Consider the following 6522-nt stretch of genomic DNA (forward strand, 5'->3'; position numbering starts at 1 on the left):
GAAACTTCAAAGACAATGGGTAGGAGATGTTTATTATGTCTCTTCAGGGAGTCCTAAGGAAGGTGCTGCAGTGCTTTTTAACAAACAATAGGGTTATAAAGTGACAGAAGTCTTTAAAGATGATAATGGCAGATATATATTGCTGAGAGTGTGGGTGAATAGTAGAGCATTTCTTTTACTGGTAATTTACGGGACCACACCATTTGAAAAGTCCTTTTATTCTTTGTTGCTTAAAAGATTACTGTCTTACTCTGACATTCCGTTATTGGTTTTAGGAAACCTGAATATTACCCTAGTCCCCACACTTGATTGTTCTGTATATCTCTCAACATGCCAATCCGTACCTCTAGAGAAAGGTTGCTACAGCATTTTCTCACTGCATTGGATTTAGTTGATCCATGGAGGCTACTTCACACTGAGGTCCGCAATTACATTTCCAGATCCCGGGCTCATGGAACTTGGTAGCAGCTTGATAACATTTTGGTCAGCTGTACTCTATTTTCTAATGTTAAGGCAGTGACCATAGATGGTGAGCCTAGACCTGGAGACACCATCCCATTATCATAAGGCCCCAGGATGATGTTTTCCTGCCTATTTAGTGTTGGATTATTTGTAGTAAATAATTAGCAGATTTTAGTACACACAGCTTCAGCTTTAGAAATGTTAATTTCTTTCTTCATCTCTCTCTCATTCACCCCTGAATAATTCACTGCTGAGTCACTTTAAAGTTGAAGTAACAAAACATCTGTTTACTCACAGTTTGCAGTTTGATTATAATCAGACAGGCTTATATATACATATTACTATACATTTGTCTTATCAGCTCCTTCCATGTGCTTAGATGGTAATGGATGCTCACACCACCATAGATCCTCTCAGGTTAGGAGAGATCATGAGCTCCATGTGCTCCATGTGCTGCATCTGCTGCATCTGCTGTATCTAACCCCCACAGGAAGTTGCATAGCTGTGTGACCTCTCTAAGTAATTCACATCAGAGGTCACAGAGTAATCACAGAGAAATAATAGGTGACAGGCAATGCATGTAAAATACAATTACATTCCAACAAACCCCTTCTCATGCATAACTGTCATGCAATTATTTATTCATACAAAGTCCAAGCTTTATACGCAGATTCACAAAATGTTCTCTGGGTAACGGTTTGGTCATGATGTCAGCTGTCATATCACTTGTGTGACAATAGTGTAGACTGATGACCCCTTCTTTTGCCAACTCTCGCACGTTGTGGTATTTCGTTGCGATGTGCTTGGTGCGTGACTGAACCTTGTCATTCTGTGACAGTCGGATGCAGCTCTGATTATCTTCCATTATCTGGATTGGTCTCTTTTCAGCTATTCCAAAATCCAGCAAAAGTTTTTCAATCCACATCAGTTCTCTGCACGCTTCCGATACTGCCACATATTCAGCTTCTGTAGAAGACAAACTCACAATACTTTGTTTATGACTGGCCCATGAAATTTGTACATTTCCATACATAAACACATATCCACTTGTGGATTTATAATTAGAATGATCCCCTGCCCAATCTGAATCACAGTAACATATTAGTTTTGGATTACTATTGGCTGAAATCTTTAATTTACAATCAATGGTACCCTTTAAATACCTTACCATCCTTTTAACTGCAGTGCAATCTGATTTGGTAGGTGAGCTGACCCTTCTGCTCAAAATTCCTACTGCATTTGCTATATCAGCCCTGTATGTGGTAGCTAGATATAAAAGCTTACCTATGGCTGATCTATATTGGATGTTATCTGGTAAAGGTTCTCTTACTGTTTCATCCTTCAGAAAATCAGTGATCATGGGAGTGCTTACAACTTGGGCATCTTGCATACCTAAACTTTCAATAAGCTCATTTATTTTCTGCTTCTGGCTTAGAAGATAAGAACCATCATTTTGTTTCTCAATTTCTATACCAAGATAGTATGACACATTACCAAGTTCTTTTATCTCAACATTGAGGTTTAAACACTTTACAATGTCCTTGTACTCTTGCTCACTTTTGCTTGCAATGAGCAGATCATCAACAAAAGCTAAAATGTATGCATATTGTCCATTTGTGCACCTAGTGTACAAGCATTTATCTGCTTCACCTTGCTTAAATCCTAAATTTGTCAATATTTCATGCAATTTTTCATTCCAACATTTTGCACTTTGCTTTAATCCATAAAGACCTTTGTTTAATTTACATACTAGCTGTCTTTGTTTTGTATTTATGAAACCTGTTGGCTGTTCCATGTACAAGTCTTCAGTTATATCTCCGTGAAGAAATGCTGTTTTCACATCAATGTGGTTGACTTGCATGCCTTTTGAGACTGCAATGCTCAGAAGTGTTCTGATTGTCGTGTGTTTCACTACAGGTGCAAACACTTCATCAAAATCTTCTCCATATTTTTGAAGATATCCCTTTGCGACTAATCTGGCTTTATACCTTTCCACTTTTCCTTGTGCATTCCTTTTTAACTTGAATACCCATTTGCATCCTATAGCTTTCTTGCCAGGAGGTAATTTTGTAAGAATCCAAGTATTATTTTTATCCAATGCATCAATTTCTTCTTGTGCAGCTTTATGCCATTCAGCAGCTTCTTCTGCTGGCATTTTCTCAATCTCATCCCATGTTAAGGGCTCTTGAGCTTCTGCTGACTTTGTTAGGTAAGACAGTCTTGGGGGTGGAACACCTTTGTTTTCCCTGGATGAGCGTCTGACAACAGGTTGGTCTGACCTTTCCGCATCCTCTAAATCTGAGAGTTCTTCTCCAATTGATTCCCCTTCTCCAACTGTACTGTCTTCTTCAATGATCCTTTCTGTGTCTGTTTCCTCTGCCTGTTCCTCGTTAGATACAGGTGAGTTGCTTTCAGACATCTGCCTTGGTATGGCATTTATATACACTGGCATGTCTATTATGGTTCTAGTTTCATATTCTGGATGATAAGGCTCATCTGGGATAATCCAGCCTTTATCAACCCTTTTGTTTTCATCAAAATATGTAACATGTCTTATGCCAACAATGCCAGTTTTCAGATTTAAAATTCTATATCCTTTGTGTCCTGGAGCATAGCCAACTAAAATGCCCCTTTCTGTTGTGGAATCCAGCTTATGCCTTCTTTGCTTTGGTACATGAGCATATGCTGTACTTCCAAATGTTCTTATGTGTGACAGGTTTGGCTTCCTACCATGCCATGTCTCATGTGGTGTAAGCTCAGCGCCTTTAGTTGGCATTCTGTTTTGTAGGTACACTGCTGTGAGAATGGCTTCCCCCCATAGTCTTTTAGGGAGATTGCTATCTGACAGCATACACCTGGTCATTTCCACAAGTGACCTAAATTTTCTCTCTGCAACAGAATTTTGCTCTGGTGTATAAGCTACTGTTGTGATATGCTGAATGCCTTCTTGTTCTAGAAATGTGCGCATGCTTTGTGAAGTGAACTCACCACCATTGTCGGTCTGAAGAACCTTTGGTTTTCTTTCAAATTTATTGCTCACCATGGCTACGTATTTCTTCAGCATGTCTGTGACTTGACTTTTTTCTTTCAGCAAATAGGCCACACAATATCTAGAGAAATCATCCAAGAATATTAGCACAAATCTGTTATTTCCCAATGATGGGATATTAAACGGTCCACATAAGTCACTGTGTATTAAGTCCAGTACTTTATTACTCCTATTTCCTGTGTATGCAGGAAATGAGGGTCTTACACCTTTTTGAGTAACACAGTCTATGCATTTCTCCATTTTACCAGCATCTGCACTTATCTGAATGCCGGTGGCCAGTTGCTTACTGTAAAGATCCTGGATCACCTTAGAATCACGATGTCCCAGGCGGCGGTGCCAGATTTCCAGACTACATTTACCATCATTCTTCCTTACTTGCGCCATATGTGAGGCTTCACCTGAAATGCTCAGTTTATAAACATCATTATGCATAAAAGCTTCAGCATACACTTCATCATTTTTAGAGATTGTGCACTTACTGTTTTCAAAATGAATCACAAATCCCTTCTTATCTAATGTAGATACACTAAGCATATTACAAACTGCTTGGGGAATATACAAGACATCACTTACAGGAATTTCTTTAACTTCATTAGACACTTTGCATTTTAAGAATCCAATTCCTTTTGCTTGGATCTGAGCAGTCCCTGCGTTTGCAGTTTTAAGAATACCCTCCTCTGGACACATTTCCTGAAAGAAATCCTTAGAATTGGTTAAATGGCATGTGCTCCCTGAATCCAAAATCCAAGTACTTTCATTTGAATTATTATTTACCATAGTCAAAGATTTTTGTGCCATTAGAAAGCCCTTGTGTTTATCTTTGTCCTTCATACATTTCCTGGTTTGAAAATTCTTTAGTTCCATTGGCTTAGGTGAGCTAGAGGGAGTGTTTTGTGTTTCCTTACACCATTTAGATACATGTCCCTCCTTTCCACATGAGTAGCAAATCAGCTTGCCCTTGGGTGGAGTTTTCCCATAGCTCCGCCTTCCTCTTGTTCTTTGCCAAGAAATTTGTTTCATTTCTCTCTGACTTGCTTTGAGAACACATCTCCTCAGAATCATTTATTATGCATTCCTGCCTTAGTTTTGATGTTGTCTGTTCAAAAGATTGCCCTTCAATGGCCTCATTTACAGACCTAAAAACATCAAACTTCTTTGATAGTGAGGTAAAAAGAAATGCTCTTTTCAATGCATCACACATGGGAATTCCAGAAAGTTCTAACTTTTGAAATGAAGACATAAGATGCATAATGTGATCATTACATTTACTTTTATCCCTTAATTTGGTTTCATTCAACTCTGCCAGCCAAATTGGTTGCTGCTTTGCATATGTAGTTGCATACATAGTTCTCAGTTTATATAAAATGTCCTTTGGTGTATCTTTTCCCTCCACTAATATGGCTTGTTTCTCTGAGAGAGCTTCCAAAAGCATGCACTTCACATAATAGTTTGCATTGTCCCATTCAGCCATATTTTCAGCTGTTCTGTCTTGGTCTAAGCATATATTTAATCTTTTTGCTCGAAGGAGACATATGAATCTTAGTTCCCACTGCTGATAATTAAACTCAGTTAATCTAGGCACCTTGAGAGAATAGAAAAATGGTGAATTTCCTCCCTCAGCCATTTTCTTAGCCTTCTGTCTGCTGTGTGGGGGGAGAGAGAGACAGACTGAATCTTTCCTTTAAAACTTAAGAGAAAAATGTGGCCTTTTTTTCTGCCTGGTAATATTTCTCTTCTTTTTCAATTCCTGGCCCTGGGCCCATAACCCTTTTGTTGGATTATTTGTAGTAAATAATTAGCAGATTTTAGTACACACAGCTTCAGCTTTAGAAATGTTAATTTCTTTCTTCATCTCTCTCTCATTCACCCCTGAATAATTCACTGCTGAGTCACTTTAAAGTTGAAGTAACAAAACATCTGTTTACTCACAGTTTGCAGTTTGATTATAATCAGACAGGCTTATATATACATATTACTATACATTTGTCTTATCAGCTCCTTCCATGTGCTTAGATGGTAATGGATGCTCACACCACCATAGATCCTCTCAGGTTAGGAGAGATCATGAGCTCCATGTGCTCCATGTGCTGCATCTGCTGCATCTGCTGTATCTAACCCCCACAGGAAGTTGCATAGCTGTGTGACCTCTCTAAGTAATTCACATCAGAGGTCACAGAGTAATCACAGAGAAATAATAGGTGACAGGCAATGCATGTAAAATACAATTACATTCCAACATTTAGTACATCGTTTACTACTACTACTTATCACTTCTATAGCACTACAAGGCATACGCAGCGCTGTACATCATACACGAAAAGACAGTCCCTGCTCAAAGAGCTTACAATCTAAATAAGACAGGTAAACAGACAGAACAACTAAGAGGTGAGGGACTAAAGAGGTGGGGATAAAAGGACAGGGCAAGTGAGTAGTGGTTAGGAGTAAAAACCAGCGTCAAAGAGGTGGGCTTTTAGTTTGGACTTGAAAACGGCCAAAGACGGGGCTAGATGTACAGGCTTGGGAAGTCTATTCCAGGTGTGAGGTGCAGCGAGATAAAAGGAACGGAGTCTGGAGTTAGCAGTAGAGGAGAAGGGGACAGACAAGAGATTTATCTACAGAACGGAGTACCCGAGGGGGGGTGTAGGGAGAGACAAGAGTGGAGAGATACTGGGGAAGAGTGAATTCACTTATAGGTCAATAAGAGAAGTTTGAATTAAATGCGGAAATGGATAGGGAGCCAGTGAAGTGACATAAGGCGAGGGCTAATGTGAGCATAGCGACTTTGGAGGAGAATGAGTCGCGCAGCAGAGTTTTGGACTGATTGAAGAGATGGCTAAGACGGAGACCGGTGAGAAGGAGGTTGCAATAGTCTAGGTGAGAGGTGATAAGGGTTCTGGTAGAGTGCTCAGAGATGAAGGGATGGATTTTGCTAATGTTATAGAGAAAGAAACGACAGGTTTTGGCAGTCTGCTGAATGTGAGCAGAGAAGGAGAAAGAGGAGGCAAAGATGA

Source organism: Microcaecilia unicolor, chromosome 12 (assembly GCF_901765095.1).
Source record: "Microcaecilia unicolor chromosome 12, aMicUni1.1, whole genome shotgun sequence".
NCBI lineage: Eukaryota > Metazoa > Chordata > Amphibia > Gymnophiona > Siphonopidae > Microcaecilia > Microcaecilia unicolor.